At 37.8% G+C, this 12,523-nt stretch overlaps 1 long non-coding RNA gene across 2 annotated transcripts in view; it reads right to left on the bottom strand.

Moving 5' to 3' along the window:
* The window catches only part of LOC106836601 (uncharacterized), a 140,092-nt gene extending 128,722 nt beyond the window's left edge, over window positions 1-11,370 (bottom strand). For both annotated transcript variants that reach the window (XR_006518801.2, XR_011497476.1), the window contains exon 1: window positions 11,020-11,370. This is a non-coding gene — a long non-coding RNA (uncharacterized lncRNA). The remainder of the gene's footprint in view (window positions 1-11,019) is intronic.
* Window positions 11,371-12,523: the final 1,153 nt, after the last annotated feature.

Below are 12,523 nucleotides of genomic sequence, written 5' to 3'. Positions count from 1 at the left end.
CTAAGATATGCAACTGTGTACATGGGGGGTTTGGGGAGATAAAGCAGAAAAAAAAAAAAAAAAGATTGGCATCAGTTGTTAGCCCAGCTGCCAATCCTTAAAAAAAAAAAAAAAAAAAAAAAAAGATTGGCAATAGTTGTTAGCCCAGGTGCCAATCTTTAAGGAAAAAAAAAAAAAAGTAACTACAGTTTATTAAGCCCTACACTGCCACACGCTTTATCTCACTTAACCTTTATACTGCTTCTTCCAGATGGATATTATTATTTCCATCTTACACATAAGTAAAATGAGGTTCAGAGATACTAAGTGACTTGTCCAAATTCACTGAGCTAAGCCAGAATATGAGTAACTGCCTGATTCTAAATATTATGTCTTTAAATTATATGCTACATTACGTGTCATTGAAGATTTGGGAAATTAGCCTAATGAGGGAAAAGCAAAGCATTTGGCCTTATTTAGCCCAGGGAAGTAAAGTTAACAACACGAAGCTGTTTTATGTGAAAGATGGAGAACTTCCTTTTTTTTATAGAAGACAAAAAAAGTCAATATTTTGGAGTTAGGTTGAGGTCAAAGCAATACAAGTAAGTAAAGCAATACAAGTAAGTTATTAAAAAGAACTCACATCAAAGAACTTTAAGACATTAGAATTAAAATGAGAATTAAAGAGATTTAAAAACACACCTTTTGGGAATGATATATACAAATGTAAAAAATGTTTTACTGGATTCACATTCTAAGAATAGCACTCTGCAGAAAATGTAGCAGGAAACGTATGGCATTTTTGTTTTAGAAACTGTTTAATGCTCCATACATTTTGGTTAAAAACACAAAAGAGGTTCTTCTGTCAGACGGGAAAGAAGCAGCTCTTATACAGATCAGTAAATAAAAGAAAAACCTGCAGCACAAAATAAACCAAAATTACTATGACCAAATAAGACACAAAAGAAAAGATACAAATGGCCAAGAAAGGCGATAAACATCCTGCCTCTTATTAATCAAAGAAAGGAAAATCAAAACACTATTACGATAACACTATTTATTAAACTTACAAATATTTTTGTGATAATATTGTCATCTAGGGTGAGGGAAAATAGCTTCTGATGGGAAATGTTAATTGGAAACAATAATGACAATAATAATATTTCTGAAAGTTTCTGCTCAGGCAGGTACTATTATGATTATTTCCCATATTTTATCTATGAAATCTTCACAGTGATCATATGAAGCAGTTTTATGAATCCCATTGTATGGATGAGGAGACTCAGCCACATAGAATCAGCCTATGGTCTACAGCAGATGGAATCCAGAGCCTGTGGTCTAGCAATTATCTCCAGAAGGATACATTCTATCTGCAGGGTACTTAAATAATCAAATGTGCAAACACTCTGACTCAGCAATTCAAGATTTTCTCTTAAAGAAGTGATTAAAGCAGTGACATAAATTTATGGACAAGAGCAGATAGTGTAGCATTACATTTAATAGTAAGAAATGAGAAACAACCTGGTGTCCAGCAATTGAGAGTCCATAGTTATATATCAATATTGTGAATGCAATCTGTATTACAGTACTTAGAAGATTATTTAATTACATGGGGGATGATTACAGTATTTTTAATTAGTATGCAAGTTGCAGAAGAGTCTATACAGCATAATTATGGTCTTCATAAACACAAACCTATATAAACACAAACACACATATCTGTGAAATACTGGGAATTGTTCACAGAAATGTTAACATGTTTATCCTTGAGAAGTTAGGATACTGGTGATATTTAATCATATCTGTATATTCTAATTTTTCCATAGTGAGTATGTTAAAGCAAACAGTCTCTTTGTCACAATCACAAGGTAACACATATGACTCTCCATGACACCTGAGAGAGAGTGGAGCACGTCTGGCAGAAACATTGCCTGGAGGACAAAAGGACCATCACTTGGTCAACAGGGTGAAAATCTGCATCTTAGAACAAACATCTGAAATTTTATTCAAGGACAAAGAAGACTTCCTATCATTGCACTGAAAGGAGTAAACAACAGAAAGGCTGCTCTCTTCATTTCCCACTAATGGATCTGCTAACACTTTTAATGGTTCTGAGATCCTAAATCTTGTGTGTTCTACATGATGGCAGTTTCACAGCTTCCTGTGGTAGACAGATTGTTCTAAAAACTCAGTTTTAATAGTCAGAGAACTCTTTCCTGAGAATCCATTCTAAAGGTTTTCCCTCAATTTCCTCCCCATCAGTTTTCCTTGCATCTTGGTAATTATTGATTGTTTCTAACTTCTGTAGACTGACGCATTCCTTTAGATTTTTATGGCAGTGACCTGTATCTTAGATATTTTCTTTGTAGTATAACTCATTCACATGCTCATCCCCTTGCTTCACTTCTCCATATTTCCCACAATTGGTTCATATTTACGTGGTTTTCCATAGTGCTTAAAGCTCTCATTCCTCCTTAAGATAATTAAAAATATTTTTATAGAAAACATGATGGCTGGTCAGATTATGACTTACACACTACCAACTTTTAGGTCCTGACAAAATTTACACAAAATAAGAACATAATAAGTTAGCCTTCACTTTGTTTAGTAAGCAGAATACGAGCAATTTATTTTCCACAGATGATTAGAATGCTTTACTGCGAGCTTATTGACCTTTTAAGCTGATGTTCTGCCAGAGAATGTGACATTCTGCCCAAGGCTGTGATCCACGAGATTTTCCCCATAGGTTGTTGCTAGGAGGAGGAGGAGGAAGAGTGAGCTGATGGCACTCAGGGGTTGTTCTGCCCCTTTTTGCTGGACTACCTGAAATCTGCTTTACTAGGAAATACAGCACAGGCTTTGGAACCAGACAAGCCTGGGTGTAAGGTCACATCTGCCGAGGACCAGCTGTATGACTATAGGCACGTTGCCTAAAGTCTTCAACCCTTGGTTTCCTTATTTATGAGAAGAGGATATTAATATCTACCTTATACTATTTCTATAAAGATTAATCAAAATAATTTTTATAAAGTATTTTTATTCAGAAGGTGCCCCATGAAAGTTTTTTGAATGAATTAAGGAAGTAATTAATTTTTACTCTTCATACTGTTCTCAAGGATATAATGACAGCCCTTAGGCACTGATTCAGATCTTGTTGATAAATGTTCCAATGATGCTCAGTTTCTTCTTATACTTTCCATGGTTTCAAATGTTCTTTTCAATCCAAATGAATGATATTTCTCAACCAAAATGATATTAACTTATTTCATGTTATTAGCATTGATCATGACAATAATTGACATCCAACAATCCTTACGGAGAAAATTCTCTGTTATAAACAAAAATGGAAGTATAACTGAGGACTCAGTTATCCATCTTAATTAGTCGGCATATGTCACTGTATATAGACCTGCCCCTTGATATGTTCCCACTGCCTTTTAACCCAGATATATCTGCTTGCTTTCTTGAGGCTGCTATTAATAAAGTCAAATTGTACAGAAGTATCTGTCTTAGTATTTCTTCACTTTCCCTAGACTTTCTTATTTTGGATCATAGTTGGCCATTGGTGACTTATGGTAGTAGCATCTACTAGTTACATCTATGTGTCAGGCAGACCCAGGATCTATTCCTAGTGTTATCATATATATTGTCCTTGAGTAAGTTACTCACTTTGCCTAGATTTACATTCTCCACCCATGACAAGGTCATAATACTAGTCTTTACTTTAAGTGGCTACTTTAAGTATTTGTTTAGATAATGTTGTAAAGCATTTAGCAAAACTTGCCACACTTTACGTACCCAATTTAACTATTTTAATATTATTAAAATTCAATTTAAAAAGTCATAATACATATATCTAATTTTTGGATATGACACCTAAAGCTCAGGAAATCCTGCCATTTGTGACAACATGGACAGCCTGGAGGACGTGATGCTAAGTGAAATAAGCCGGGCACAGAAAGACAAATACCGTATGATCTCACTTACATGTGGAATCTAAAATAGTCAAACTCATAGAAACTGAAGGTAAAACAGTGGTTCCCAAAAGTTTGGGGGAGGTGGACATGGAGATGATGATCAAACGGTAGAAAGTTTCAGTAATGCGAGATAAATAAGTTCTGGAGATCTACTCCACAGCACAGTGCCTATGGCTCATGATAAGGTCTTGTATACTCAAAAGCTGCCTTACTTATCGACCTCCCTTAACAAAGCCTTACCAGCACCAGTCTAAGCTGCTAACCATATCAGTGTCTTTACCAGCTCCATGGCATTCCCAGCATTCTCAAGAGCACCTTAGATTCCCACACTACCATATTTCTTTCTCCTTATCTGTAATACCAATTCCCAGCATGGTAGCATTCCTTCTTCCACCTTCTCTCCATCTGCTCTGAGTTTAAAAAGTTTCAATTGCAGAGTCACTTTTTTTATTAAAAAACAAAAAGAAAAACAAAAAGAAGCTTTCTTCCCAGTGCTCTATTCTAGATTTTCCACGATTGGCAGTTGTTCCCTCAAATATGAGACAATCTCATCCCAGGTTTTCTTTTCCTCTCCCTCTCCTCTCTCTCCAGCTTGTCACAGATATCAACATATTCTCTTTGTCGTGTGTTTAGTTTTCTCTTCTCTTAGCAAATAACCTGGATTCTGTGTAACAAAAGTGACAGTAGGTAGCTGATCCAAAAGGCAGAAATTTTTTACGCTTAGGACTCTGGATGGTGTTGAGGGGACTGTGTATGTCCACTTACTAAAAACATATTATTCCCTGACTTATATACATCCATTCTCTTGTGGATGCCATCCACCGTCTGGTGATTACTTCATTCAGTTCTAGGGGATTCCACATCATTCATGCTGGAGGATCTAGCTCTATTTCTTTTATCACCTCAAGCCATCAGTCTTCTCAAGTCCTCTCTTGCTTACTGATTCACAGAGAATAAGGCTATTGAATATGAAATTGTGATTTAATTTATACCAATTTCATCACATAATTTCAGTGCTTTGTCTGTCCTCAGAAGGGATGTGTTTTCTTTAAACTTCTATCCTCCCAAGAATTAGTTCTCAGCCTCAACCTGAACAAAAAAGATGACTAAGAAGAGAGATAGAGAATTAATAGGTTAATTTCCTCCCCCTGAAAATGGTTTGGAGTCAAATATTTTTATTACATGGTTCTCTATCCACTTCTAATCTCCCCAAAATTAAGTATTTTATTTAATTAGCTACATAAATCTTTTATTCAAGATTAATAATTGAAATGCCATCACAACCACCTAGGTATAACCTTATTCAAGACGGTATCCAGGTACCAAAGGAAAAAGGATGATTTTGACATAAGTGCAGTTCTCAAGGAGGTTTGAAGATAATCAGCAAAGGGTATGGTGAAATAGGTGGCACTGAGGGAAACATCAGTAAAAATGAAGACATGGGAGAGAGGTAAGGAGATATTTTTTGGAAGCAATTATACCTAAGAAGAGTCTTAAAGGACGAGCAAAAGTTGGTCAGGTTGTCTTTGTTTTAGATCCACCAAAAGCAGAACCTGAGAGTAAGGCTTATGTGCAGGGAGTTTACTTGGGAATTGAGCCTAAGCAGCATGAGGAAGGGACGGGGTAGCAAACCAGGGAAGGAGGGAAAGCCAATATAAGTATGTGTTATTGGGTTGGTCACCAAGGCGTGTGACTGGTACTAAATTATATGAAACATCCTCAGGAAGTTTAAACAATATTCACAAAACTATCCGCCCAGAGGATGAAGGTGGAAACATTTATTTATGTCCCCTATTGGTCAAGAATGGCCCCAGAGGCATCCACTTCCCCCAGACTCATTCATGACTACCAGGCAAATTTCTACAAGCATCTCATACCACAACATCAGAGAGACCCATGGCAGGATATGAACTGTACACAAACAGGACCACCTGGAGCTCCTTGAAGCCACCACAAAACTATTCCCGCAGTGTCTGAAGTCAGAAGTGGGGTCAAGAGGATTTGGAGTGACACCTAAGAAATATCTCAAGGGAAGGAAGGTAACAGAGACACAATGAAAACCAATACAGTGTGGTGCGGGCTGGGAGTGATAAAAAAAAAAAAATGACATTGCAAGAATACTCATCTGAAACTAGGTATGGTGAGACAAGAGACCCGAGAAGTAGACAGAGGTTCAAATGCTCTGTTAAGAAATTTGGAATTAACTCTATAATTAATGAGGAATAAATAAATTATTTAAAGGGATGTAATCATTGTAAATGTTTCAATCTTTAAGAAAGCTGTTGGCAAGAACCAGGGTAAAAGATAATGTTTGAGAGCAACAAATGAAGACGGAGGATGAAAAGACTTATTTGAAATGAAGGCTTTTTGCTTTGGAAAATGAGGTATTAATTAGATCAGTGGTTCTGAACTAGGGGCAATTTTGCCTCCCAAGAGACTTTTGGCAATGCCTAGGCACATTTTGTTTGTCACAAGTGGGAGGATGCTACTATATGGATAGAGGAAAAGAATGTTGCTGTATATGCAACACACAGAACAGCCCTTATTAACAAAGAATTATCCAGCTCCCCACTGCAATAGTACCAAGTGAAGAAACTACAGACTAGGTACTTTGGCTCAGTTAAGAATATACATGTACATACACATATGCCTAGCTGGAAGCATTGCAGAAATAACAAAGTAGTAAGTAATTATCCGAGCAAGATCCAGCAGCGAAAGAAAATCCAGAGAGGGTAGGGTTTTTATTGTGATAGTGTTGAAGTAAATACGGCAAGAACATACGTCTTAATAATACTGAGTTTTTCACCCCATGAATATGATACAGCTCTGAATTTTTTATACTTTTTAAAATCTCTGTTGGCAATTATTTGTAGTTTTCAGTATAGAAGTCTATTTTTTTTTTTTTTGAGGAAGATCAGCCCTGATATAACATCTGCTGCCAATCCTCCTCTTTTTTGCTGAGGAAGACTGGCCCTGAGCTAACATCCATGCCCATCTTCCTCTATTTTATATGTGGGACACCTGCCACAGGATGGCTTGACAAGCAGTGCAAATGTCTGCATCTGGAATCCGAACCAGCGAACCCCGGGCCATGAAAGCGGAAGCTGCAAACTTAACTGCTGCACCTCAGGGCTGACCCAAGTATAGAAGTCTTTTATGTATTTTTTAAAAAATATCTCCCTAAGTATTTTAGGTTTTATAACGCTCTTATAAATATTTTTCACTTCATCTTCCAATTCTTTATTACTATTTAAATAAAACCGACTTTTTGTATTGATCTTACTAAATTCACTTATTAATTCTAGAATTAAAAGCATTATAAACTTAATTTTCTCCAGTGGATTTTTTTTTTTATAATCTTGTATTTGGATAACTGAAAGTACTCTGTTGCATCCTAAAATTACTCACTCTGTCCAGTTATTTTCAGACATTTTTAGTGGCAAAAACCTTTATTCAAATGAAATTTTAACTGGCAGCCCAACAAATGTATCAGATAACTCAGAGCTTCTGTGGCTGAAGCTAGTGTGAGGTGTTTGTGTGGGATGCAGGAAGCAAAGCCCTGCCTACCCAGCCCAGCCACCTCCAATGTGGATGGTGTGAGAGCTCACCAGAGCCCCAGAGGGCTCCATGGAACAGAGACGGCAAACTGATGCAGGTTCTGGGGGCCGTACATGTATAACGAAAATTTAACTTCAGAAAATTGTCAAATTTCTATATTTCTTTTTTTGTTTTAAACATTGGCACCTGGGCTAACAACTGTTGCCAATCTTTTTTTTTTTTCTGCTTTATCTCCCCAAACCCTGCCTGGTACACAGTTGCATATCTTAGTTGCAGGTCCTTCTAGTTGTGGGATGTGGGACGCCGCCTCAACGTGGCCTGAGGAGCGGTGCCATGTCCACGCCCAGGATCCGAACCAGCAAAACCCTGGGCCGCCGCAGCGGAGCGCGCGAACTTAACCACTTGGCCATGGAGCCAGCCCTTATATTTCTTGAATAAAACATTTTTACTGAAAGATATTGTGATGTAAACAGGGAAAGAGAAGCATAACTCTGCATGTGGCACTATTTTGAAAACACTTGTAAGGAAAGTGGGGTATCTCTGAGTACAGGCAAAACTCATAATAGGAATCGGAGATAGTGGATAATCGCAGGAAAATCCAAATTTCAAATGTAAAGCACAGAAAAACAAAGGAAATCGGAAGAACACAGGCACGTGTGTGCACACACACACTATCCCTTGACAAAGAGAAGTAGCAGAAGATCTTGAGTTAAATGGTAAAAACTTGAATCCTTGCTCAAATTGACACTGTATGTGACCCTGGCCAAAAGCTCCTTAAATTCTCTAACCCTTAATTGGTTTATCTATAAAATAAGCTTTTTTGAGGTTATGTAAGTAAAACACCACTGGGTTTGAACTCAGTAAGAACTTAATTACTGTTTTCTTAAAAATTAAACGCTTCCCTCCTCCCCCTCCCCAATTCAGCATCATGGTACGTGAGGTGGCCTCTCTCCAAACTGTGGATGTATACACTAAATGGTAATGGAGACCTCGTTGATTTGGTTTTCAGAAATTATGGCATAATAGCAAGTGCATTCACGCCATATAAAAAAATCAATTCCAGGTAGATTAAAAACCTAAATGTGAAAGGCAAAACCATAAAGCTTTTAGAAGGTAATTTGGAAGAATATATTAATAGCCTTGGTAGAAAAGGATTTCTTAAACAAAACACAAAAAAGCTGTAGCCATGAAGAAAAAGACTAATAAACTCAACTATCTTAAAATTAGGATCATAATTTTGCCTTCTACAAAAGACACCATTTAAAAAAAAAGTAAAGAGCCATAGAATAGAAGGTATTTGCAACACAGACAGCTGAGAAATGATTTTATCCAGATTATATATGACAAGGAAGAAAACTCCTAAAAAGTCAGACAACCCAATAGAAAAATAAGTAGAAGACTTGAAGCAGGCATTTCACAAAAGAGGAACTCAAATTACTAATAAACATATGCAAAGGCACTAAATTTCAGAAGTCATGAAAATGCTAAATAATAGCATTTTTCTTAATATTTAAATGGTTAACATAGAGAGTTAGAAGATTTCCCACATATGGCTGAAGGGATTGCAAACTAGAAGGACCTCTTTGGTAAACAGTATAGCGAAACCTAAACATCTTGAAGATGTATTTCCTTTGATTCAGAAATTTCACCCCTGTGCACAGTCTATTGAGATAAAAATACTTATTCGCAGCAGGTACAAGAATGTTTAGAGCACAATTGGACATAATTGTCAAATATTGGAAACAATCCACATGACCAATAGTATTAGAACGGGAAATCCATTGTGGGTATATAAATACAGCAGATCACAGATACAAGAACATTCGTGTATCTAAAAGACATCATTTTGAACAAAAAAGAGCAAGTAACAAAAGATTATACACTGTGTTTATATAAAGTTCTAAAAAAAGCAAAATGAAACTATGTTTAAACGTGGGATGAAACCCAGCACAGCCCTCCGCACCAAGAGAACGGAAACTCGCCACCCTGCACGCCTCAGCTGGAGTCCAAAGCGGAGGTCGTTGGAGCTTAGAAGCTGGGGCTCCCTGGGCAGAGAGCCTCCAGCTTCCACTCAGGCGCACACACACACACACGCTTGCACAGGTACCATAAGGATACACACTCATACTCCTTCTGCCTCCATACTCACAGTACACATGCACCCCTAAGTGTGCAAGCACATGGTACCCAGCCGCCCTCCAGCTCTGCAGGCATCTACTCATTTGTAACACACGTTTTCATTGCCAGCATATTTGCACATGCACACCCGTTACACCCACATGCACTAGCAGGTTATTTTTCAAACTGGTTTAGTATTTTTAAAAACGTATATGTGAGTAGCAAAATTATAAAGGAACTCAAGAAAATCATTTTAAATGAGTTAGGATAGCAGCTGCCTCTGGGGAGAAATGAGGGATCTGTGATTTGTAAGGTGTATCAGTGAGGGTCCCAAACCACGATAACAGAGCAGTAACGACCAATATGCAACTAGGATTCTGAAGAATGCGGTAGGTACACACGGAAGGACCACCTTGGAAGGGATTCAGACCTTGTTAAGAAAGCATAGTTGAAGCCCAAGGCACGAAGTTCATTGAGTTGTACAGGCCAAAGCTGGTTCAGAGCCACTAGGCAAGCAGGAAACATCCCTCTGCGGTGCAGGAGGGGCGAGGTTGGCGGGCAGACCCAGAGGGAGGGGGACATCACCACGTTGAGGATCCAGCATCAACCAGGCTGCACACACCTACAGACAATACTTTAGGAGAAAGACGCCAACGGCGGCACGTTGCAATCAGAGACGCCCCTTCCTCCTGCGAAGTCCCTCTAGCTCCCTCTACCGACGACGCTTAATATCGCGTTGGCAGCAAAGAAAAAAAATGCCTAAGGCTCCGTTATCAAACAGCAGATTTTAAAAAGGGGAGTTTGAAGGTAAGAAGCAATCAATTGATATTTGGCGCAGAAGAGATGGAGAGAGCCTTCTGAGATACGAGCGATTTTCTACTACTTCGCTTGTGTGGAAGTTACACAAGTGTTCTCTTCACAACTGTTGTTAAACTGCACAAGTACTATGAACATTTCTGTATATTTCACAATAAGATATTGATTTTAAAAAGCAAATTAGCATGTACAACAGTTAGCTAACTTGAGTTGTACTCTTTCTCATGCTAACTACCCATAAAAGCTTTACTAAGCCACTTAATTTCTCCTCGTCTTGAATCCATCATTCTTAAAATGGAGATGGCAATACCTGCCCAGTTATATCAAAGGATTTTCATTTTTTAACAAAAGGAAAAGTAGGAAAAAAGTAAGGTAATATGTACAATGTTTTGAGGGGCATGTGAAAATGTGAAATTAAATAATGTAAATTACTGATTTGCCAATCATTTTGAAAACTACAGTTTTTGAAAAAGGAAAGTGTGTTAGTCAAGGTTCTCCAGAGAAACAGAACCAATAAGATATATATATAATAATGTATTATATGGATATATAAAATAAGAAATTGGCTCACATAATTATGAAGGCTGAGGATTCCCACAATCTGTCTTCTTGAAACTGGATACCCAGGAAAGCCAGTGGTATCATTTCAGTCCAAGTCTGAAGGTCTGAGAATCGGCAAAACCAGCAGTGTAAATTCCACTTCCAGTGCGAAGGCCCGAGAACCAGGGGAGTTGATGATTTAAACCCCAGCTCAAGGGCAGAAGACCAACATCCCAGCTCATCCTGTCAGACAGAGAGCAAATTCTTCTCTGCTCTGCCTTTTTATTCTTTTCAGGCCCTCAACAGATTGCATGACGCCCGTGCACACTGGGGAGAGCAATCTGCTTTACTCAGTTCACAAATTCAAGTGTTACTCTTTTCCAGAAACACTCTCACAGACACACCCAGAAAAAGTGTTTATCCACATGTCTGAGCACCCCATGATCCAGCCAAGTTGACTCATAAAATCAACTATCACAAAAAGCATATATTTATTTTTAAAGTGATATTACTACCAAAACATACCAAGAGCTAAAAAGTCAGTTATTCTTCTATTAATTGAGAATCAAGAGCATGCACACAGCTACTTACACAAAAAATAAATGTTTCTTCTCTTGTCTGAAGCGTGTATTTTCCAAGTTGACAATGACACAAAGATTATTTAGTCCAATCTTTAATTTGTAAATATGGAAATGTGTATGCCAGAAACATTAAGGTTTTCAATTAGTGAAATCCAGGGTCAAAACTGGAACCCAATTCTCCCCATATACAAATCATGTTCGTCCCTCAATTACACTTAGGATCGTAACAAGTCCCCTAAGGTTGCAGAAAATCTATGAGTATGAATGGAAGCAGCAGCTATGGTCTACTTCCTTTTTTACTCATTTGATTTCTCCTCTTCTGAGTGGGTTTGAAGCTGAGATTTATTACCAACTGGTAGCCTCTGGCGGTGTAAGAGGAAGATGAGCCTGCCATTGCAGAATAAAAAATGAAAAGTGTGATAAGATGTAATGAAGTGAAATAAAATCTCTGCTTAATGCCCAAATAAAACTGTCAGGGTTTGGGTGCTTCCGCCTGTTGGGCTGAGCTTAGAAGGGAGCAGGGGAGATCGTGCTGTGTTGAGTGAACATGCTCTTATTTCAGTTTCCGAAATCGCAGATCTCTGAGTTGATGTAAAAAATGAATGACAACTCAAGGTGCATCTGATTACGATATTTGATGTTGGTCACAATCCAGGCTAAAGCAAATATTTAAAGCAAAGTTTGGGTCTGTCTTACAATTACTACATATTTAAATAATAAGTTCTGAACTAATTCTACTGTAGAGTTCGTGAATAGGTTACAAAATGCAACCACAGACAATAATTACTATATTCTTATTGTAAGTTGAATGTAGGTGTCAACACAAATATTCCATAACCAACCTATAAATCAAAATTGAGGTGAATTTATTATGAGCCAGGAGGGGGATTATAACCCAGGAAGGCCTTAGAAGGTGTTCGGAGCAGCATGGGTATCAGTAGAGTCTTATATCAT

This window comes from Equus asinus, chromosome 23 (assembly GCF_041296235.1).
Source record: "Equus asinus isolate D_3611 breed Donkey chromosome 23, EquAss-T2T_v2, whole genome shotgun sequence".
In the NCBI taxonomy this organism is placed as follows: Eukaryota; Metazoa; Chordata; class Mammalia; order Perissodactyla; family Equidae; genus Equus; species Equus asinus.
The sequence above is the reverse complement of the archived record's forward strand: the minus strand, read 5'-3'. Positions and strand labels throughout refer to the sequence as shown.